Source organism: Mus musculus, assembly GCF_000001635.26.
Source record: "Mus musculus strain C57BL/6J chromosome 4 unlocalized genomic contig, GRCm38.p6 C57BL/6J MMCHR4UN_CTG4".
NCBI classification, from domain to species: domain Eukaryota; kingdom Metazoa; phylum Chordata; class Mammalia; order Rodentia; family Muridae; genus Mus; species Mus musculus.
Genome location: NT_187053.1, coordinates 162,501 through 186,384, shown reverse-complemented (window position 1 = coordinate 186,384; position 23,884 = coordinate 162,501). Strand labels below are relative to the sequence as shown.

General features: G+C 44.0%; 1 long non-coding RNA gene across 2 annotated transcripts; it reads right to left on the bottom strand.

The window, feature by feature from the left end:
* Window positions 1–224: 224 nt before the first annotated feature.
* Window positions 225–21,167, bottom strand: LOC102640693. Of its 2 annotated transcripts, none has more exons than XR_001782943.2 (3): window positions 19,968–21,167; window positions 17,665–17,910; window positions 225–847 (listed from the first exon to the last, which is right to left on the bottom strand). It is a non-coding gene; the product is annotated as an uncharacterized LOC102640693 (long non-coding RNA). The 2 variants fall into 2 exon arrangements; XR_003953272.1 differs by having other exon boundaries at window positions 17,665–17,786.
* Window positions 21,168–23,884: the final 2,717 nt, after the last annotated feature.

Below are 23,884 nucleotides of genomic sequence, written 5' to 3'. Positions count from 1 at the left end.
AATAATAAAACGGGTTTTATAAAAAGAAGAGAAAAAAGGAAAGAGGGAAGGAAGGAAAGAAAGAAAGAAAGAAAGAAAGAAAGAAAGAAAGAAAGAAAGAAAGAAAGAAAGAAAGAAAGGAAGAAAGAAAATGTCAACTTTCAGGGAGAACAGAGCTGCTGAAATTCTTGTGTTTCTATGGAGGATTTAAAATGGCACAGTCACATTAGAAAACAGTCTTGACATTTATGGCAAAGTTAATAAAACGTTTATTATATGCCCCATCAATCCCAATTTACTTAAGAGAAATGGATGCACAGTTTATGTAAACATTTTACATGAGTTCTTGTAAAAGCTTTAATTTATTATAACTAAACCCCCGAGACATTTTAAATACCCCTGTAAATGTTTGAGTGGCTCAGTCCCAAACAAGCATAATTCAGAAAAACTAAAACAAAAAATCAGAACTATTTTTTAAGAGGAAAAGAAAATGGGCAGGCAGCCTAGAAACTTTTTCAAGCTTGATCTGCAAGACTATTACCCAAACATGTGTGCAGTTCTGTTGTTCTGGGTCCCAAGTCAACAGTTGGGACTAGCCTGGCTATGTAGAGAGATGCTGTCGCAAAAACCAAAACAAACAAATAAGAAATGAATTGTCTTCTCTAAGAGACCAGAGTGACATGTGAAGTATAAACTATGCCCTTGACTGCAGTGGTCCAAGAACAGATTACTGATGTTTTTCTAAGAGTCTTTGCAGATGGAAGGTCAAACAGAGATGGACAGATGCTGGTATGCCCGACTGAAGAAAGTTCCGTGCAAAAACCTTAAGTGGTGCTTGCCTGTACCAGGATCCAGCTTCAGTCCAAAGCTAGAGAAGGAAGAAGAAGAGGAAGAGGAGGAGGGGAAGTTATTACACGTCCATGTCTTCTCAAAATTCCTGTTGAAAATTCAGTGTGCTGGATTAACAGATAGAGTTTATGTAGATTCTGAGACAGGATAGAAAAACAGGGAAAGATTAAGGGCACCAGAGACAGACAGACCCAGAGACAGACAGAGAGACAGAGACAGACAGAAAACACATAGAGATAACCTGACCCTCTGGAGTGGTTTATGTCACTTGCTGACAGAGTCAAGAATTTTGACAGTTGACTGCAGTTGGCCTGTGCAAAAACAAAACAAAACAAAACAAAACGAACCTACACTATACTTCACTTCTAAAAATATTACAAATGTGACTCTTAGAACAGCTAATGGCTAATGTCTAAGACCGAAACAACAAAAACCATACAAAGGGTCACAGCCATCTGTTTTCCTCTGGGAGAGTCTCCAGCTTCCCTGAGGAAGCTCGCTGTGCACGGATAAACGCAGTCCGGGCTGCAGCTAGGGCTCCTTCTCTTTTCTGCCTCCTGTCCCTTTAAGCTGCCTCAGAGACCTAACACTTTCTGTCAGAAATTGAGTATGCAAACACTTCTTAAAGTCTTAGTTGTAGATCTTAGTTGTTGATATAGCCTCAAATGCATCTCACTGCTACTAAAATGCCTGCTTCAGTAAAGAAATATGTGTACCTACCAACGACTTTCAATTCTGTCTTCGATGTAGATTGTTGTCCTCAAGTGCCACTTCAAGGGCACCAAAACCATGCGTACAACTGTAGCTAAGGCACTTGTGTACTCTCTTCTCCAATGGCTACCCTGGGTCTCTTTCAGTGCATCTTCTCCTTTTGATTGATTAAGACTTATCTGAAATACTTTTCTTTAATTCAAGCCAATATCCTGGGTGCTTGTTAAGTCCTGAGGGGGAATTCCTCAGGCAGGAGGGCTGGCAACTTCAACTTGCATCCCTGCATCCCTAGCATAAGGTGACAGTTTCTTCCTCAAGGGTAGGATTAGTGTCCATATACCCAAGGCTCAGGAACACTAAGTATATCCTTTCGTGATGTGAGAATATGGCAGGAAGTCACTGTCTATAAATAATCAAACACACCTCAACAGAAACCAAAGACGTATCTTTTGATATTTCTCTCTTTTTAAGATTTTTAAATTGATTCTTTGTGAATTTTACATCATGCATCTGATTCCCACTCATCTCTCCATCCCTCCATATCTACCCTTACACCTCCCTCCCCAAAGAAAACAAAAAAAAAAAGAAATAATGAAACAAACAATAAAACATCTCACCCCCTGCCCTTGCAACTTCTCCCACAAGGAAACAAAACAAACAAACAAAAAACAGAACACACACACAAAATTCTCACCACAGAAGCTGCCCCTTCACACACTCCAGCAGGTCATAGATGCTGTAGTTGTTGGATGGGCCAACTCAAAGCCCTGGATCTGGGCCTGGATAGTGGCTGAGTTGGTCAGTCAGCCGGGTGTTTCACACCCACACCCCAGGGCCAGATCTCCAGCATTGACCCAGCTAGCTCACCCAAGTGCCATAGGTAGGGTCAGGGCCAGCTCTACTGTGCTGCCCAGGGGAGATGTGTGCCCCCTCTCCTGAGTGCTACATCTGGTGAGAGATGGGACCAGCTCTTCCACTCTCATGACCTTGGCAGAGGGATTCTTATCTGTACTCCCACCACCACAAGGCAGATGAGGGGAGGGCTAGATCTTTGGTGTTCATGCACTCAGGGCTGGCTCATGCCTTTGCCACCAGGGCCAGCTCTACTGTACTGCCTAGGCAAGGGGCAGGGCCAGCTCAATACAGTACCTGGAAATCAACATGAACTTAGGTGGCAGCTTGAACCAGGGATAACTGCATGGTCCTTAGTGGTAACACAGCCTCAGATATCAATACAGACCCTAGGTGCAATAGGACCATGGACCCAAACACAGCAGCTAAGATGGTGTTGAATTTGCTTTGTGTCGTCTGTTTTATGGGGAAGGGGACAGTTTAAGAAACATTTGTTTTATAGCCAGGTATGTATGATTGCTTAAGTTGTGTTTCAACTTACTGTGTTTATCTGTAAAGCAGAAATGTCTCTAGCCTGCAAGCCCCATTTGCCCAAAGACATAACTTCCTGGAATGCTAGGAGCTGTTTGTTGCAGGATTTTTGATCACAGTGAGAACTCCAAGATGTGTGATTTACTGAAAAGCCCTGTTTCTAGTTGTGATGTGGTTCAGTCCTTAACACACACCTTTAATCCCTCTGGCTGGAGTATAGACATGTCCTTGGTACACACCTTTCATCCCCAACATCGAAGGTAAAGTTAGTTTGTAGAAGGAAGCACCCAGGTTTGAAAGTGATGTTTAATTGAGTGGCAGACAAAGTGACGAATCAAGAGAAAGATTTGAGAGAACGGGATACGCCCAACTCTCAGAAGCACAGAGGAAAGAGAGGTAACATAGGAGGGAGCAGTGCAGAGGGAGAGGAGAAGGAGGAGTTTTACAGACAGGGTGCAGAGAGAGAACAAGCTAGACACAGGCGAAGACAGAATGCGCCAGAGAATGAGAAGGAACCAGAAGATTAGAACTTATTGCCAGAGTTAGTATAAGGCCAAGCAGAGCAATTCAGGAGAGGCTGAGAGAGAGAAGGCAGATTGAATCAGTCAGCTTGGAGAGGCGTTTGAGCCAGAACAGCTGAGTTGAACCAGCCCACCTAGAGTTTAGTAAGAAGTAGAAAGGGTGAGCTTTCAGTAACAAGTCTCAGGGGCTGAAAATCTTTTAGGCCTAGATTAAATTGTACAGAGGCTAGACGCTTCCAGGACTAGGCCTGGGTTAACAGACAGAGGCAGTAAAGCCCTGGAGATGTCAATTAGAACAAAGATAGGTTAGGTAAACAGATTAGGTAATCTATGCAGAACCAATCAGGGGTCCGACTCTAAGTAATGGAGACAGGAAGACAGAACACCAAATGGGGTGGAGATGCCAGAGGTTCATCCTACTCCAGGTCCCTGTGGACCCAGGTGCAAAAGCAGCTCCCTTTTTGAGGCAAGGTCTGTACTGTACTGCTAGGCTGTCCTTGAGCTCTCAGGCTAAACCATCCTCCTGCCTCAGCCTTCCTGACCTTTTAAATGAATCAGAACATACTGAGTCCAGGATGTCAGTCAACTGCTACCTTTTTGGTTGCTTTGTTAAAAGAAATTAGAAATTAATGACTTCCCACTGAAAGAACCTAGTGGGGAAACCCCCACTCAACTCCCGATTTGGCGTGCATCCAAGAATCACAAATAGAACACAATACCTTGATGTAACAACACGAGGTATTTTAATGGCGGAGCTCCGGGTCGAAACGTATCTCACACAGGAGACAGTGGATTCAACCACAAGGCTTGGAAGCTAGGGGTTTTTATAGAAAAGGAGTGGGGCTGGGGGAGGAATTGGCGCGGTTTCACATGATTGGTCCATTTAAACATTAGCAGCCTGTAACATTTAACTTAGGTCAGAGGGGTGGGAGATAGGGAGGCGATGGGCCTGCCCAGGCATGTCCTGGTCTGTTGTGCTATGTTCTCAGCCCCAGGTTTCAAAGCTCACAAACAACTCTTTGGGCTATTTGACATACATTACATGAATCACAGGTCTCAAGTTTTATTTCCTTTCACCACTAAGTAAGTTTGATTAGATACTTGCAGATATACTAAAAAGATATTCATTGTTTTAGATGTTCTGCATATTTCAAAGACTGCTCTTAGTTTCCTAGGGCAGTGCGCATGCCTGTGCGCGTGCGTGTAGGGGCTGGAGGGGTGGAAGTTGGAGAGGTGGGGGGGGTGCAGGCAACGCAGGGGGCCAGGGCAGAGGTGGCTGGCTGTTCCTTGCTGATCCATAGCCTATTACAGTTCTAAGCAGAGATTTGTGGTTTGACTACTTGTGAAAGGGAATTTCTAGTCTGAGTCAGAAAAAGAACCCCCCACCTCTGGACAGTATGCTTTGAGGTTCTGTATTGGGTAGCTAGATCAACCAGCAGACCAGAGGGTCATCCTTCTCCACATTTTTTAAAAACAGATTTATTGTTTTATTTATATGAATAGATTGTAGCTATCTTCAGACACACCAGAAGAGGGCATCCCATTACAGATGGTTGTGAGCCACCATGTGGTTGCAGGGAATTGAACTCAGGACTCTAAAGGAGTAGTCAGTGCTCTTAACCGCTGAGCTATCTCTTCAGTCCCCTTCTCCACATTTAAGATGTACAAGGAATAATGGAGAAGCCCTGTTCATTAAATGGATTTCACAGATTTTAAATCAGATTTACCTAATTGTGTAACTTGCAATTAAGTCAGATTAAAAAAAAAATGTGTGTGTTTCCTTGTTTGTCTGTATGTGCACAGTGTACATACAGGTACCCACAGAGGCCAGAAGAGGGCACTGCATTGGGTCCCCTGGAACTGGAGTTACAGATGGTTGTAAGCTGTCATGTGAGTCCTGGGAACTGAACCTGGGTCCTCTCTCCAAGAGCAGCAAGTGCTCTTAACCTCTCCAGGCCTAAGTCAGACATGTTAAATCCAGATTTTTTTCACTTGAGAGAGGGCTTTGCCAGGCTGAAAATATTTTGCTCTTTGGGGTCAGAGAATAAAAAGAATTGCCAGTATTTGTAACTGGTACTTGGAACACTTCCTATCCTGTTCCTTCCTAATGGATGCTGTGCATCTTTTCATGTGCTTAACTGGCATCCATGCCTGCTCTTTGATCAAGTGCTATGTTTGCAGACAGAGCACTCATGCACATACAATTTAAACAATCTGACTCATTAAAATTGAATTATTTATATTCTTTTATTGAACTTTAACTTTTTATACCATCACACTGGAAAAGCAAGATTCAGATCTAAATTGACTTCTCATGATGGTGATAGAGGACTTTAAGAAGAACATAAATAACTCCCTTAAAGAAATACAGGAGAACACAGGTAAACAGGTAGAAGCACTTAAAGAGGAAACACAAAAATCCCCTAAAGAATTACAGGAAAACACAATCAAACCAGTACAGGAAATGAACAAAACCATCCAGGATCTAAAAATGGAATTAGAAACAATAAAGAAATCACAAAGGGAGACAACCTTGGACTTAGAAAACATAGGAAAGAAATTAGGAGCCATAGATGCAAGCATCACCAACCAAATACAAGAAATAGAAGAGAGAATCTCAGGTGCAGAAGATACTATAGAAAACATTGACACAACAGTCAAAGAAAATGCAAAAAGCAAAAAGTTCCTAACCCAAAATATCCAGGAAATCCAGGACACAATGAGAAGACCAAACCTAAGAACAACAGGTAAAGACAAGAGAGAAGATTCCCAATTTATAGGGCCTGTAAATATCTTCAACAAAATTATACAAGAAAACTTCCCTAACCTAAAGAAAGAGATGCCCAAGAACATACAAGAAGCCTACAGAACTCCAAATAGAATGGACTAGAAAATAAATTCCTCCCATCATATAATCATCAAAACACCAAATGCACTAAACAAAGAAAGAATATTAAAAGCAGTAAGAGGAAAAGGTCAAGTAACATATAGAGGCAGACCTATCAGAATTACACCAGACTTCTCACCAGAAACTATGAAAGCTAGAAGATCCTGAGCAGATGTCATACAGACCCTAAGAGAACACAAATGCCAGCCTAGACTACTATAACCAGCAAAACTCTCAATTACCATAGAGATATTCCATGACAAAACCAAATTTATACAATATATTTCCATAAATCCAGCCCTGCAAAGGATAATAGATGGAAAACACTAACACAAGGAGGGAAACTACACCCTGGAAAAGTAATCTTTCAACAAACCCAAAAGAAGATAGATAGCCACATAAACATACTTCCATCTCTAACAACAAAATAACAGGAGGTGACAATCACTTTTCCTTAATATCTCTTAACATCAATGGACTCAATTCCCCCCAAAAGACATAGACTAACAGACTAACATACATAAACAGGACCCAGCATTTTGCTGCATACAGGAGACCCACCTCAGTGACAAAGACAGACACTACCTCAGAGTAAAAGGTTGGAAAACAATTTTCCAAGCAAATGGTCCCAAGAAACACACTAATATCAAATAAAAATCAACTCTCAACCAAAGTTATCAATAAAAGATAAGGAAGGACACTTCATATTGGTCAAAGGGAAAATCTACTAAGATGAACTCTCAATTCTGAACATGTATGCTCCAAATGCAAGGACACCCACATTCATAAAACAAAAACAAACAAAAAAAAACTTTACTAAAGCTCAAAGCACACATTGCACCCCACACAGTAATAGTGGGAGACTTCAACACCCCACCCTCAGCAATGGACAGATCATGGAAACAGAAACTAAACCGAAACACAGTGAAAGTAACAGAAGTTATGAACCAAATGGATCTAACAGATATTTATAGAACATTTCATCCTAAAGCAAAAGACCATACCTTCTTCTCAGCACCTCATGGTACCTTCTCCAAAACTGACCATATAATTAGCCACAAAACAGGCCTCAACAGATAAAAGAAGATTGAAATAATCTCATGCACTCTATCAGATAACCACAGACTAAGGCTGGTCTTAAATTCCAACAAAAACAAGGGAAATCACACACACACATGGAAGCTAAACAGCACTCTACTCAATGATAACTTGGTCAAGGAAGAAATAAAGAAATTAAAGGCTTTTCAGAATTTAATTAAAATGAAGACACATCGTACCAAAACTTATGGGGCACAATGAAAGCAGTGGTAGGAGGAAAACTTATAGCTCTAAGTGCCTCCAAAAAGAAACTGAAGAGAGCTTACACTAGCAGCTTGACAGCACATATGAAAGCTCTAAAACAAAAAGAAGCAAATACACCCAAGAGGAGTAGACAGCAGGAAATAATCAAACCAAATAGAAAGAAAAATAACTATAGAAAGAATCAACCAAACCAGGAGCTGGTTCCTTGAGAAAATCAACAAGATAGATAAACCGTTAGCCAGACTAAGTAGAGGGCACAGAGACAGTATCCAAATTAACAAAATCAGAACTGAAAAGGAAGACATAACAGCAAAGTATATCTTAAAAAAATAACTATTCTTTTGTTGAATATCAACAGTTGAAAATGTTAAAATCATGTTCTATTGATAATTTTTCTCACTGTGCTCGAAATTAGCATTTTCTTAATGTTTAACTTCAAAGAGTTTTTGGTACTTTGAAATTTTAAAAATATACTTACTGATAGAAAGGAAGGAAGAGAGAGAGAAAGAGAGTGAGGAAGAAAGGAAGGAAGGAAGGAAGGAAGGAAGGAAGGAAGGAAGGAAGGAAGGAAGGAAGGAAAGTGACAGGGAAGGAATCTATAGAGTCCTGGCTATAGTAGTTAGGAAAAGCAGAGAAAAGAGACAGAAAAGCCCTTGAAGAGGACCAGTGCACAGTGCACATATTGCAAGGAGAGAGGCCACTGGGCCCAAGAGTGCCCTAACAAATGGAAGCTGGAGGTGGGAAATTCCAGGTCTTGGGAAAACAGCAAAGGCATTAGCCCTGGGGGAAGACAGTGTCTAGGGAGGATGGGGTTCAGATCCCCTCCCCAGGGTAACTCAGAGTGGAGGGGAAACCCACTCAATTCTTGATGGACACAGGGGCCCAACACTCAGTCCTCCTCCAAGCTGATGGGCCAGTCTCCAGCAAAAAACCTGAGTCCAAGAAGCTACTGGTACCAAGATGTATATAACCAAAGAACAGTGGACATTAGGATGGGCCAGGTATCCCACTTATTTACTGTCCCTACCCTCTGTTGGGGCAAGACTTACTCTCCAAGGTGGGGGCCCAGATACATTTCCTGCTCGATGGGCCACAACTAACTGGCCCAAAAGGAGAGCCTATGGGTGGAGGAAAGACCTCCCTGATTGACCCCTGTGGGGCGCCAAGGCGACCTGCTTTACAGATGGGAGCAGTTTTCTCCATGCTGGTCAGAGATGAGTGGGTGCTGCCATGGTGGACGGCACAAAGGTCATCTGGGTGGAACTTCTACCCCTGGCATGTCAGCGCAGAAATCAGAGCTAATTGCCTTTATTAAAGCCTTGGAACTTGGGGCTGGCAAGAAGATTAACATCAACATGGATAGCAGGTATGGCTTTGCCACAGCCCACAACCATGGGGCTATATACCAAGAGAGAGGCCCGAGGCAATTACCAGGCTTGAGAAGTGGCTATGCAGGAGCCTATCCAGATTATGGGCCTGCAAGAGACACCCACTGGGAAATGGGACTGGACTAAAGAATGGCCTCACTTAGAATATACTGGAAAAGAAAGGACTCAGATTGCTACTCACCCTACCAACTACTACCTAGAGAAGGAAGGGCAATGGTGCACACAAGAAGGAAAATTATACCCCCTAGAAAGCAAGCAAAAGACTTACTAGGCCAAATGCACAGATGGACTCAGTTAGGAGATAAGGAGCTCATCCAAGCAGTCAAGGGATCTAAAGTCTATGTAATGGACCTCAGGTTTTAGGCTAGAGAGAACAGTGTACGGTATGCCAGCAAGTGAATGCTTATGTGGCCAAGGGTAAACAGGGCAGAAGACCTAGGGGAGAGAGGCCTGGAGTATACTGGGAAGTCAATTTTACAGAAGTTAAGCCAGGAAAATATGGTTACAAATACCTTCTAGTGTTTGTAGATACTTTCTATGGATGGGTTGAGGCTTTCCCCACCAAGCAGGAAACAGCTACCATGGTAGCCAAGAAGATATGAGAGGAAATTTTCCAGAGATTCAGAGTGTCCAAGGTAACTGGATCAGACAATGGTTCTGTTTTTGTCTCTAAGGTAAGTCAGGGATTGGCAGAGACATTGGGGACTAATTGGAAGCACCGTTGTGCATACTGTCCCCAGAACTCATGGCAGGTAGAGAAAATAAATAGAACCTTAAGAGAGACTTTGACTAAATTGACCTTGAAGACTGGCACTGACTGAGTGGTGTTCCTTTTCCTGGCCCTGTTCCGAGCCCGGAATACCCCCTACCATTTTAACCTGACCCCTTTTGAGATCCTGTATGGGACTCCCACTCCCTTGACCCCCACTCTTGATTCCCTCAGAGTGACTTTGCAGACTGACGAGAATCTTATGGCTTGATTGCAAGCTTTCCAGATCACCCATCAGAAATTGTGGCCTAAACTTAGTGCCCTGTATAACACAGGTACTCCAAGTTGGAGATTGGGTATATGTTAAGGGACATCATGCTGAAAACTTGGAAGCAAAGTGGAGAGGGCTGTTCCTGGTGTTGTTGACCACCCAGACCTCCATTAAAGTGGATGGAGTAACTTCCTGGGTTCATGTCAGACCAGCACCTGTGCCTGATGCCAACTGGATAGCAGCCAAACACCCAAGCAACCCCCTTCTGCAAGGCCAAAGAAACCTTGAGATGGCCATGGTGTATCTTCCAGTGCTGAGTCTCAGCAGCCCCCACAACCCTACTGGGGTGACTTGGCAGGTTCTCTCAGCCACTAGGGATGTGACTTGGTCCACAACAGAGGAACACCCACATTGTATCTGGTGGCTGGACCTTGTCTTTGATCTCTGTGATTTAGCAGTGGGCCTTGACCCCTGGGGTGTCCACTGGGAGGGATTGCCCAAATGTGGGGGATGTGGGATATGTAAATCTGAACTGTGTCTCAGAATTGGCCTTGGAGGGTGGGGCTTAGAGTGAGGATACTCAAATTTGAGAAGTTTCTTGCAAGAAACCCCCATATATGTGTGACCTCGAGATGGGAGAAGCTAGCAGCAGGCCCATTAGTGCTAGGGGGCCAACCACTTTTTCTGTGCTACCTAGAGGTGTGAAGCATTGGGCCAAGGTGAAAGAAGGACTAGCCAAGTGGAAGAGAGAAAGAAAGAAAACCCAAGGTTGGTTTGAATCCTGGTTTAACAATTCTCCTTGGGTTACCACCCTGATCTCCTCCCTATTAGGCTTCTTAGTCATCTTGATTTTACTTCTGACTTTTGGCCCCTACATTTGCAACTGCTTGGCCACTTTTGTTAAGGAATGCATAGGTACAGTCCAGCTACTGATCTTAAAGCAGAGATACAAAGAACTAGATACAGAAGACCAGGAGTATAAGAAATCAGAATACCAGCAATAGCTTCGGGATTGAAACATGCACAAGAAAAAAGGGGGTGGGGGGGGATAAAGAGGTCAGCTCAGGACCTTTGGAAAATTCCACCAGGCACCCCTCCCCCTGGAAGAGAGAGGTCATGAAGCATGTAGGCACCCCTCCCCTCCAGAAGGGAGGGGGGACCAACCATTGGTCACCTGCAGAGACCAATCAATTTAAAAGTCACACTGTTCTGCCAATCATATTGTGCCTAGTTGCTGGTGCTCCATTCTGCCCCCTGGAAACTGTATAAAAACTTGCTGAATGGGCTGCCTGAGGTTATTGCCTCTCCTTCAGGTGCAGGATGACCCCAGTGCACAGGAACAATAAATACCTCTTGCTTTAGCATCGATCCCCAGATCCATGTGGCTCACTCAGGGGGTCCTCGGTAGCTAAACCTCACCAGAGACTTACACTAACTTTAAATTTTTAAATAAGTGAAGTATATTCTGGAAATAAATACTTTGTTTGATTTACAATCATTTCCTGCCAACTATAGCTTTTCTTTGCATTGATTCTTATTCTTATCATTTTAAATTATGCATAGGGGTGTGTGTCTACATGTGGATGTGTGCTTATGTGTGGGGGCACTGGAATGTGGCCACCAGCTGTGCTATTGACAATCATAGGCCACCTGGCATGGGTTCTAGGAATTAAACTCATGTCTCTGAACAGCAGCAAGCACTTTTAACTGCTTCACCATTTCTTTACTTTCCCCTCTTCTTGCTTTCTTTCATTTTTAAAAAATGGTATCTTTGGCAGATTTTTTTTCATTTTGATGAAATCTAATATTTTTCCTGGTCCATTTATACTTTCAGTATCACATCTAAGAGTTCTATCCTGATTCATGGTCACAAGGATTTTCTTCTAAAAGCATTATAGTTTTATGTGTCACATTTCAATTACAGCCAGCTTGAGTTTTTTTGTTTGGGAAGGTGGTGTTTCTCTGTCTGGGTTAGGAGTCTAACGCAGGCCTCCAGCAGGCCAGACAAGCACTGTGACACTGGGACCCACTATAAATCAGTTTTATATGTGATGTGAGGTTTAGGATGTAGTTGACCTTTTGTATAAGGATGTCACAATCAACACCACTTGATGAAAAAAGATCTTTGTAAAGTTTCTCTGATACAGAAATTCAAATATTAGCTACTGTACTGTGTAGATCTTCTCTTATATGTCTCGCTAATGGGTCTTTCTCTTTTACTACATTATGTAGATCACTATATTTTATAGGAAGTCTCACAATTGGATATGATTCCTCCAACATTCTTCCTTTTAAAAGTTATGTTCTTTTAGGAAAACCACCTTACTATTATATGGTTTGGTGTATCTCCCCTCTTATGTTGCTGTCTTATATATTACACCCACATACACTGAAAACCTCATCATGGCCTGGGGATGGAGCCTGGTGCAGGTCACTTTTCCAGCATGTGTGAGGACCTGAGTTCAATTCCCAGCACTGTGAAATAAAATATTAGGTACTTGTGATAAGCTGTCTTTGTCATCAAGTTGATTGGATAAGAATCACATCTGGAATGTGTCTACAATGGTACCTTCCAGAAAGGTTTGACCAAAGAGGGAAAAACACATCCTGATTGTGAACAGCACCATTGCCAGACGAATCCAAGAGGACAGGGTGGCAACATCCCCATCTCTGCTTCCTGAGTGCAGGCATCCAGGTGACCAGACACCTCATGTCCCTTCTATGCCCTGGCGGACTGCATGCTCACATTGTGAGACAAGATATGCCCGTCACATGTTGCTTGTATTGGGTATTTGACCACACAGTGAGGAACAGAGCTGTTACAAGACTTCCAGTCTCTGCTGTCAGTGACCAAGCGTTCGGTTGCAGAGGAAAGGTACCTGTTCTTTCTTTCCTAACGTTCTAAGTTCCCTTCGGCTACTCTTTCTCTCTTAAGCAATAACCACAGATAAGGTCTTCCAGTAACAGTTTCTTCATTTTCCTTTTACCTTCAGTCTGAAGAATATTTCAGTAGTTACAGAATTCCGTCTGGGTAATTATTTCCTTTTCAGCATTTGAAAAGTATTGTTCCACTTTCTTCCGGTTGTCATGGTTTCTCATGAGAATCTATAATCACTGAAATTTTATTCTGCTTCATGAATATGTTGCTTTTTGTTCTGGTTACTTTCAGAACTTCTTCTGTGTCTCTGTCTTTCATCACTTTGATTATTAGGTGTCTGGGGGTAAAGTCCTTTGTATTTATTCCTGTTTTGGGTATTTTAAGCTTTCTAAATTGAGAAGGTTTTAGAAAAAAAATTTTTTTTGAGGCAAGGTCTCTCTATGTAGCCCTGTCTATCCCAGAACTCACTATGCAAACCAGACTGGCCTCAAACTCAGAGATCCACTTGCCTCTACTTCCCCAGTGCTATGATTAAAGGTGTGCCACCATACCCAGCTAAACCTAGTTCATCTCATGGATTTTCTATTTTCCTTCTGTTTCATTCACTCTAACTTTCTATGAGAATCTTCAGTATTTGGCTATCCTTGGCATTGTTACACATATTTTTCTACCAGAGATTTTTCTGTTTTTTCATATTCTGAATAACTGCCTTGATCCTAGACATTTTGAATGTTATTCTATGGATCTTCAAGTCTTACTTAAATCCTACTAATGATGTTGGTATTTTAGCTTTAGCAGACAATAGATCCAGCTGGATTCAGGCTCTAAGTTCTAAGTGGCCTTCTGCGAGCTGAGCTTCCATGTCAGCTCAATTTTCAAAGCCTTGCTATGCTATTCAGCTCCTTCCCACGTGTTCACCGCCAAGTGTCCAGTGTGGGCTTTGAACACCAATTTTTTCCAGAGAAGAGCTCTCAAAGACTGTGCACACTGACAAGGGTTGGCGCAACTCTGTGCATTCCAAAGGTAGAGCTGCTACATAAACAACTTTCAAGATTGCCTTCTCGAGCTGCTAACATCCCAATATTTACCTTTGTGACTCCTCTTTTCTTATCCCGCAGTAAGGGAAAGCCAGTGATTCCTTTACCCCACTCTACCACTTCCCACAATGCATTAGGACCAAGCAGCAGGAGGCACCATAGGGGCTCACCTGACCCTTGACCTCAGCTCCTCGAAATAGAAACTTCTTTATGACTGCCATTGCCAAAATGATGAAAGATTTTTGAACCAGAATTATTACAGGACTTCTACTGAAGTCTCTCTGCCCATGCCCGTGTGTAGGTTGAGGTTTCAGATGGAATTAAATTTAGTCCGGAAAAAAAAAATTCAAAAAGCCACCACTGGTGCTGTGGTTCTGTGAGCCCAGGCTTGCCCTCGAATCCAGCTGTGCTGGTTCTTCTCTGCAGATTCCAGCTTCAGTGAGCAGGGGCATTCGCTGGGAGGTGCTTAATGCATTCTACTCAGAGCTGAGAGCTCGCTTGATGATCCTGTTTCTGCCCTGCAAAGGCATAGATAGTTTCTGGGTCTGTTGAAGGTGGGTCCCAAAGGTTGGCAATGGTTCTTGATGTGAGGGAGTCCCAGAATCCAGGAGGACCCGGTGCACAAGTGTCCCTTCCCCTGGAGAGGTAAATCTTGAATTTTTTTTTGAGTTTTGTTTTGTAAGAGAAACATTGTGTTGGTGCTCACCTGATCTTACCACAACTGTAATAAAATATTGAAGGATTTTATAATTGCAGATTGATTTTTGTGGTTTTAGAACTACACAAGGAACATGATTGTGTAAGGATACAATGCTCTTCTTAATTAAATAAAATGCAAACCTTTTACAATAAAGAGCCAGGTGTAGTGGCACACGCTTTTAAAACCAGAACTCAGAAGGCAGAGGCAGGTGGATCTCTAGGCCAGCCTGGTCTACATAGTGAGTTCCAGGATAGCCAAGGCTATGCAGAGAAACATTGTCTCAAAAGAAGAAGAGGAGGAGGAGGCAGAGGAGGAGGAGGAGGACGAGGAGGAGGAGGAGGAGGAGGAGGAGGAGGAGGCAGAGGAGGAGGAGGAGGACGAGGAGGAGGCAGAGGAGGAGGAGGAGGAGGAGGAGGAGAAGGAGGAGGAGGACAAGGGATGGAGGGAGGGAGGGAGGGAGGGAGGGAGAGAGAGAGAAGACAGGGGCAGCAAACAAAGGTTGCCTAGATTTTGTGTCCAGATATTATTTTTATGGCAGTTACTTGCCACCTCTGGCCTCAGCTCGTGTCGTGGGGAGACAACTGCTCTTTATCACTGTGGTTCTTATATGCACTGCAGACTCTTGTTAGGCTCGCCCGTGTCTGACTGAGATGACAGAATATCCAGGTGAGATCCCAGTAAATAACAAATGAGGGGGCTGGAGAGATTGCCCTGCAGTCAAGAGCACTGGATGTTCTTGTAGAGGACCCAGGTTCAGTTCCTGGCATCCACATGGTGGCTCACATATGCTCATAACTCTAGTTCCAGGGACTCTAACGCCTTCTTCTGACTTCTGAGGGCACCAGGCATGCATGTGGTGCACATATATGCACTGAGACAAAACACTCATACACAAAAAATAAAAATGCATTAAAAAATAACAAATGAGAAAAAAAAAACGGAAAGCGATAGTCCTTGTGGGACTGGAGGTTTCAGGGTAGGATGGTATTCAAGGGGGCTTCCCCTTGTCTGAGGAGAAGGGGAGGGGTAATGGGGGAGGGATTTTTAAGGGTGGGACTGGGAGGAAAAGAAGGAGGGGGCTGCAACTGAGATGTAAAGTGAATAAATTAATGGATTTTAAAAAAAAAACAGAAAGCAAACTGAATGAACAACTTTGCCGTATATGTCAAAGAGGCATTTAAGATTGTACAGGGTTCTTTGCCGCTTGGGGAATCCTTGGGTTTGTCTTCATATTCTTTTGGCTTCCATAAGGTGGAGCCACCGGAGCACAGCTCTGAGGTTTGAAGGAGGTTCCCCTAAGGCTCCCTATTTGAACACTTGGTCCCAAGGCGGTGGTGCTTTCGGGGGAGCTATGGAGCCTTTCCAAGGTTCCTAACAGGAGGAAGTACCTCACTGAGAGCTTACTTTGAGCCCAATTCCACTTCTGCCTGTTCCCGCCCCATCTTTCTTTCTCCTCCCTTCCCCTACATGTGGATGAAGATGCGATGAGCCAGCTTCCTGCTTCTGCCCCCATGCCTTCCCCACTATGATGGAGTCTATCCTCTGGAACCACAGGCTGAAAACTCTCTTCCCCAGGTTCCTTTGTTTCCTTGTTTGTTTGGTTTTTGAGACAGGGTTTCTCTGTGTAGTCCTGGCTGCCCTAGAACTTTCTCTGTAGACCAGGCTAGGCTGGCCTCAAACTTGGAGATCTGCCTGTCTCTGCCTCCCGAGTGCTGGGATTACTGGCATATGCCACAACCCAGCTCCCTAAGGTCCTTTTTGTCAGGATATTTTATCCCAGCAACAGAATAGTAACTAATATAGAAGTAATTACATGAAGTAAGCCCATATAATTCCTCGAGTCTGTAAGGTTTCTATGTTGAAGACCTCTAGGTCCTAGACAGTTAATACAAAATTACTTCTTGCTCAGATCCTATCTCTGGCCAATAGAAATTTGCCTTCAACAATGAGTCAGTATTATTATTTAACTGAAAATATTCTTCATCATCCTAATCATGCATGAATCATCCAGGTCCTTCCTAAGCACTTAATCCAGCTATACAACACCGAAATAAAAGAAGGTGTCCACACTGAACCCTCAAAGGCTGCATGAAAGAGGGGCAGGATTATGAGTGACAGGAAAAGTGTTAGGACAGAATGTGCCCAGGGAGACGCGGTGGCTGGGTCTGTTTAGTTGAACCACAAGCAAGAATTGATACCTAAGGGGTTAAGATAGTAGAGCTCAGATTTTTTAAAAATTATTTATTTATATATTTATTTATTTTATGTATGTGAGTACACTGTAGCTGTGCAGATGGTTGTGAGCCTTCATGTGGTTGTTGGAAATTGAATTTTTAGGACCTCTGCTCACTCTGGTTGGCCCCGCTCGCTCCAGTCAACTCTGCTTACTCAGTCCCTGCTTGCTCCGGTCCAAAGACTTATTTATTTTTATACATAAGTACACTGTAGCTGACTTCAGACACACCAGAAAAGGTTGTCAGATCTCATTACGGGAGGTTATGAGCCACCATGTGGTTGCTGGGATTTGAACTCAGAACCTCTGTAAGAGCAGTCAGTACTCTTACCAGCTGAGCCATCTTGCCAGCCCCCAGAGCTCAGATTTTAACATATGTATGAGATTGTCAAATTGTCTCCTGTCCTTTTAGCCTGTCAGTTATTCCTAATTACCCCCGCCTTCCATCTGCTTCTCTTTACAATTAAATGGAGACATCTCAGAAGCTTTCCTTTATGATTCACAAACAACTTTATCGCCATTACTGAGCTCCCCGGGGGAAGCTCAGTATTTCAGATGAAGGAAAAATCCTTTTCTCTATGGGGAGGGCAGGACTCTGCCTTAAAACATCTGTGCACCTCTCTAGGCCTTGTGCTCAGTTTCTTTCTGTAGGTCAAACTTGCAAGGCTCAAGGCTCATGATGGCCTCTTTCATCCTATTATTATCAGTACTGTCACATAGTATGGTGGTGCACACCTTTACTCCAGGGACACCGAGTCAGAGGATCTCTATGAGTTTGAGGCCAGTCTGACCTACACAAGTTCCAGGACACCTCACCTTGTCTACTCACCCACCACATGGGCGTCTGGAGCTCATGGAAGCCAGAAAGGGGTGTCAGATCCCGTAGCATTAGATTTACAGACAGCAGTGACGGGTTCTGGGAACTGAACCTGGATCTTCTGGAAGAACAGGAAGTGCTTGTTACTGTTGAACCATCTCTCCTGTCCCAGTATGTGATCACATTCTTGTGTTAACAGTGGTCCCTGTCTCCACCAAGTGTTTCTAGATTCTTGGCATCATATTCTAGGAATTGAAATAAGCACACATGGACTGAAAAGTAGCCAGGAAGCTGTTCAAAATCAAGATGCTAGAATAGATGGGAAATCTGCTAATAAAAGTGGCAGCAGCCCATATGAACGAGAGAACACTCGGGGTACCACGTTCACACCCAGGACATCTTTTATGGGATTTAAAGAGCAAAGTAACTATTTACCACAAGCCATAATTGGATAGTTCTCTTTTTGATTGACATATTTGAATTATATAACCTTTTCTTCTATTGCACACGACTCTTCCCACAATGCATCTGATTTTTAAATCTTATGCACATCCAAACATGCATAGGCATAAGATGGTAAATAGGAGCTTCTCCCTGTTCACTCAGAGGACACAGCCTGCCCTGTTGTACATGCATCAAAACTAGCTCAGCCTGCATTGGTCCTCCTACCCTTGTTCCTAAGTATAACTGAAGTACATATAAATAGAAACTGTCTATGTGTGATGGCTGTTAAAGGGAAAAGAAATTAGTCCATTGTTTGGAGAGAAGTTTGTGCAGGCAACTTGATGCAGGTGGGGAGGGTCTCGGTTGCTAGCATGTTGCTAGGTGCTCAGATGTGTGCATGATACATGCAGGTGTGAGTCCTAGGCTGCTGTGATGGTTTGTATATGCTTGGCCCAGGGAGTGGCACTATTAGAAGGTGTGGTCCTGTTGGAGTAGGTGTGTCACTGTGGGTGTGGGCTATAAGACCCTCATCCTAGCTGCCTGGAAGTCAGTATTCTGCTAGCAGCCTTCAAATGAAGATGTAGAACCCTCAGAGCTCCTTCTGAACCATGCCTGTCTGGATGCTGCCATGTTCTTGCCTTGGTGATAATGGATGAACCTCTGAACCTGTAAGCCAGCCCCAGTTAAATGTTGTCTTTTATAAGACTTGCATTGGTCATGGTGTCTGTTCACAGCAGTAAAACCCTAACTAAGACAGCTGCTGAGCATGTTAATAGAAGACGGGTCTGTGTATCCCCCAAGCCAAGTAGAGTCTCCGTTTGCTAAACTATTTCCTATGCTTCCCTACCTCACTTTGTGTGTGTGTGTGTGTGTGTGTGTGTGTGTGTATGTGTGTGTGTGTGTGAGAGAGAGAGAGAGAGAGAGAGAGAGAGAGAGAGAACATGCTCATGTATATAAATGCAGAGGTCAGTATCAGCTGTCTTCCTTATTTTTTGTGACAAGGTCTCTCACTGAACTTGGAGCTTGCTGATTCAGCTAGACTATCTGTCCCCACTTCCCAACACCACACCTTACACAGCTGCTGAGAATGGAACTCAGGCCCTCAGTCACACCAAGCTCTTTACCAACTGAGCCTTCTCCCCATAGTCTTAGTTTATAGGTTAGTAGAGTGTGCCAATACACTACAAGAATTTTTTCAAGAGGTGGGGAAGCTATTGGGTTAAATACAGAAGTTGATATAAGTAGCTATTGCGGGGACTAAAGATGGCATTGGCTCCTTTGTTTATCAGCACATGTTCATTGTACAAAGCCATGCGTCTCAATGACATTTTTTGTTCAAGTTTGTTGTCCATATCCATTCCCTATTACCCCCCTGTGTGTCACTCTTACCCCTTCCTGATAGTTTCTTTCCTCTTGCAAAGTAGTTTTGCCTATATTTTCATGCCATATAGGCATGTGCGAGCTCCACTTATGAAAGGAAACCTTTAATGATTGTCTTTCTGGGTCTGGCTCATGCCACTTGGTATGAACTCCAGTTCCATTCATTTCCCTGCAGATGGTAGTGTTTCAGTCTCCCTCATGGCTGAATAAAGCCTCATTGTACATATACATACAGCACATCTTATCTTGTCCTCTTTAATGGCTGTATAGGATGAGCCCATTGGTTGTTGTGAGCAGTGCTGTTGTGTAACTAACTGGAAAGGAGCAGGTCTGAAGGTCACTGAGGGTGGAACCCGAATCCTGACCAGCTTTAAGCCCCTCCTCTGTGTCCCTGGTAACACTAAAATTTTAAGGAAGCAGGAAGAATCCCATTTTATGTGGGAATTTGAGATTTTTTTTTAAATTACATTTTATTTACCTACTGGGAGTACAGGAGCACACACACCAGCAGTGTACCAGTAAAAGCCAGACGACAATCTGTGGGAACGTGAAAGGCAGCCTGTGTTCTGGTTGAGCCAAGCTTACCACGGAGGCTCAGTAGAAAACTCTACAAGGGATGGAACAGTGAGTCATGTTCTCAGACGTAGGTGCTGACACCATGGAGCCCCCAACTCCATAATCCTGTGACTATCAGTCACGCAGACAATGTCACAAGCTCCTGGCATTCTGGCTAGACTCCACCCCACAGTTACCTGACTATAGCCAGGCATGCTCCTCCCCGCAACTACCCTGCAAATGCGAGATAGCCCATCCCACTATAAAAGGGGCTGCTTGGCCCCTCCTCTCTCTCTTAAGCTCACACCTCACTTATTCTCATCTCTAGTTCTCCTTCTCTTCCTCCCTTCCCCCTTCTCTCCACGTGGCCATGGCCGGCCTCTCTTTTTCTACCTTCTCTTTCTCTCTGCCTTTCTACAATAAAGCTCTAAAACCATGAACCGTCTCTGCTCATCAAGACCCACTGTGCTTGAATGATGGACTAGGCCTTCCCGTAAAGAGCTGCATCTAATCTCCCGATAGCCGACACCACTAGACCAAGGACTCTCGCCAGAGTGGAAACCACCCAGAGCTCTTTCTTCCCCTTTCCCCTTCTCCCTTCAGCCCTGGGGCTGACTGAGCCGCCCTTGGGGTCTCCACCCATTCTCAGCTCTTCCTCCGTTGTCCAGCAATGTCCTGCGATGGCCAAGACCTAGAACCTGTCATCCCTGGACTCCGTGAAGCCCAGGGACCCGGACTGCTCCCTCTCCATCCCCCGAGGACTGGGGTTCCGTGGCTTCCCACAATCTGATGCTCACCCTAGGGGCGTGGAGAGTGCACAGTAGTCCCTGAGTCCATCCACCCAGAGCCCCAGAGCTCGGGGGTTCTCTCCCAGCCCCTTTATTTCCCCACTCCCACTGCCTGACAACAGTCTGCAGAGGTGGCTTCTCTCCCCTGCCATGTGGGTTCCAGAGATCAAACTTAGGCCATCAGGCTTGGAGGCAAAGACGCTTTACCTGATGAAAATACCCCATGAAAGGAAGGACGGTAGCGGGAATGCTTCCTCCTGGGAGAGCATGACTTTTCATATGTTTGTTTAATTTTTTTTTTTTTTTGAGACAGAGTCTCTATATATAGCCCTGGTTTTCCTGGAACTCTCTATGTAGCCCAGGCTAGCTTCAAACTCACAGAGATCTACCTGCCCCTGCATCCTGAGTACTAGGATTTAAGGAATACACCCAGCTCATTTTATGTGGGAAGACCCGCAAAAAAATTATCAAATAGAAAGTAGGGGGAGCACCCCAAACTGAAAGACACTGGACAGAGAAACAGACAGCAATAATGTAGATAATGATTTGACCACAGACTCGGTAGGAAAATGTAGTAAAAGGCGCCTGGGTACTTCAGTTACATTGTCCATAGAGTTAGAAAACAAAGGAGTGTGCTACTGAGAATAGAGGGCCGGATGGGCCAGCTTATACTTAAACAAATATCACTGATACCTGACAGATCCAAGATGAGTGACAGTGGATATATCCAGGGGTCTGAGTCAGCACAAAATGGTGGACACTAGCTCACCCAAGAATCCCAAAGTAAATGGTGATATAATTTGTTATCAAACTACTTGTGATGATTTGAATGCTTGGCCCAGGGAGTGGCACTATTAGGAGGTGTGGCCTTGTTGGAGTAGGATTGACCTTGTTGGAAGAAGTGTGCACTGTGGGGGTGGGAAATGAGACCCTCATTCTAACCCCATGGGAGTAAGTCTTCTCCTAGCAACCCTCGGATGAAGATGTAGAACTCTCAGCTCCTCCTGCACCATGCCTGCCTGGATGCTGCCATGTTCTCACCTTGATGATAATGGACTGAACCTCTGAACCTGTAAGCCAGCCCCAGTTAATTGTTTTCTTTATAAGAATTGCCTTGGTCATGGTGTCTGTTCACATCAGTAAAACCCTAACTAAGGCACAACTTTGGGCCGAGCACCACTTTTATATGAATATGGCATTGAGATCAAGAGCATTTGCCTGTACCTTCACCAGCCTGCTTGTGTGTCCATCTGTAGGGCTGTGTGTCCCTCTGTAGGCCTGCCTGCCTACGTCTACGTACCTTGGTTGTGGTCTACATGTGTCTTTGCCTTCAAAGACATGTGCCTAGTGGCCTGTGACAGCCATCACCTGGGTAAATAAAGGCTGCCATGCCTGTCTACAGCTCCTTGCATCTTCTTTAGCCTTTTGCCCTCCCGTGACTCACATCCTTTCGTGGATTTGGAACTTGAACCTCACAAAGAGCTTAATGGTTATTAAAGCTATAGAAAGCTATATTTAAGAAGTAAAAAGATCTGGGCCTGGTGACTCATGTCTTTAATCCCAGCACTTGGTAGGCAGAGGCAGGTGAATTTCTGAGTTCGAGGCCAGCCTGGTCTACAGAGTGAGTTCCAGGACAGCCAGGGCTACACAGAGAAACCCTGTCTCGAAAAAAACAAAATAAAGAGGAAAAAAAAGAAGAAGAAGGTAAAAGGAGAGCAGATTTGGTTTCATTTGATTTCAACACTCAGGAGACAGAGGCAGGTGGGTCTTTGAGACATCAAGGACAGCTTAGCCAGTATGAGGCTAAGCAGATATACATGTGAGATGTTGTCTCAAAAGAAAAAAAAAGAGGAGAAATTACCCAAGGAGCTAAAGGGAACTGCAACCCTATAGGTGGAACAACAATATGAACTAACCAGTACCCGGGAGCTCTCGTCTTTAGCTGCATATGTATCAAAAGATGGCCTAGTCGGCCATCACTGCAAAGAGAGGCCCATTGGACTTGCAAACTTTATATGCCCCAGTACAGGGGAACACCAGGGCCAAAAAGGGGGAGTGGGTGGGTAGGGGATTGGGGGGGTGGGTATGGGGGACCTTTGGGATAGCATTGAAAATGTAAACGAGGAAAATACCTAATTACAAAATTGTAAAAAAAAAAAAAAAAGAAAAGAAAAGAAAAGAAAAGAAAAGAAAGAGGAGGGGGAGGAGGGGGGAAGAGGGGGGAAGAGGAGGAGGTGGGAGGGAGAGGGGACTGGAAATAAAAAAGTAGAAATGAGAGAGAAACCATGAGATGAGGACAAGAGAGAGAACTCAAGAAAGAAACAGGTGCAAAGGAAGAGACCAATCATAACTGACAAAACCAGCTCCAAAACAAAACAATCAAGAATTGAACATAGCTGCCATTACCCCACAACATAAACACCCATGTTTTCCTGCCATTTAGGATTTAGCCTATGTATTGAGAGCAAAGCCACAGTCCCTCCAAGACAACCTTGAAATGCACTGACTTGGCATTGTTCAGACAGAGAACGCGGCTTCTTTTCCAGCCTCAGACAATGTCATCTTTGGCTGAGTTCTTGCCTAGATACATCTCCGGCTGAAATGCGGTTTCCCAATTTCCCTTTTACATTCCAGACCTTGACTCAAGCTTGTGAGTCTTTTTTAAAGGCTATCAGTGGTTCCTAAAATTGAGGAACCTATTAACAAGGTCCCTTGGGCTAGTTTTCAGACAGTCCTTGACCGGTCTGAGAGGTATTCATTAGTTTCTTTGTCTTGCTTACAGATTCAGTTTCCTGGTGATAGGAGTTCATATCATAGTCTATGGTTACTAGAAATCTTCATACATGATGTCTGGAAGTGACCCGGGTCTTTAGAGAAGTTCGTGTTGGGCTGTGTTGCTTCCTGATGCCCCTTTCTGCACATATCCTTTTTGCTCCAAGGGGGACACTGGCTACAAAGCCTCTCTCTCTCTCCTCCTCTTCCTCTTCTCTCTTTCCTCCTCAGCTCTCTTTATTCTATATCTTAGGCCTGCAGGACTTTATACACACTCTTT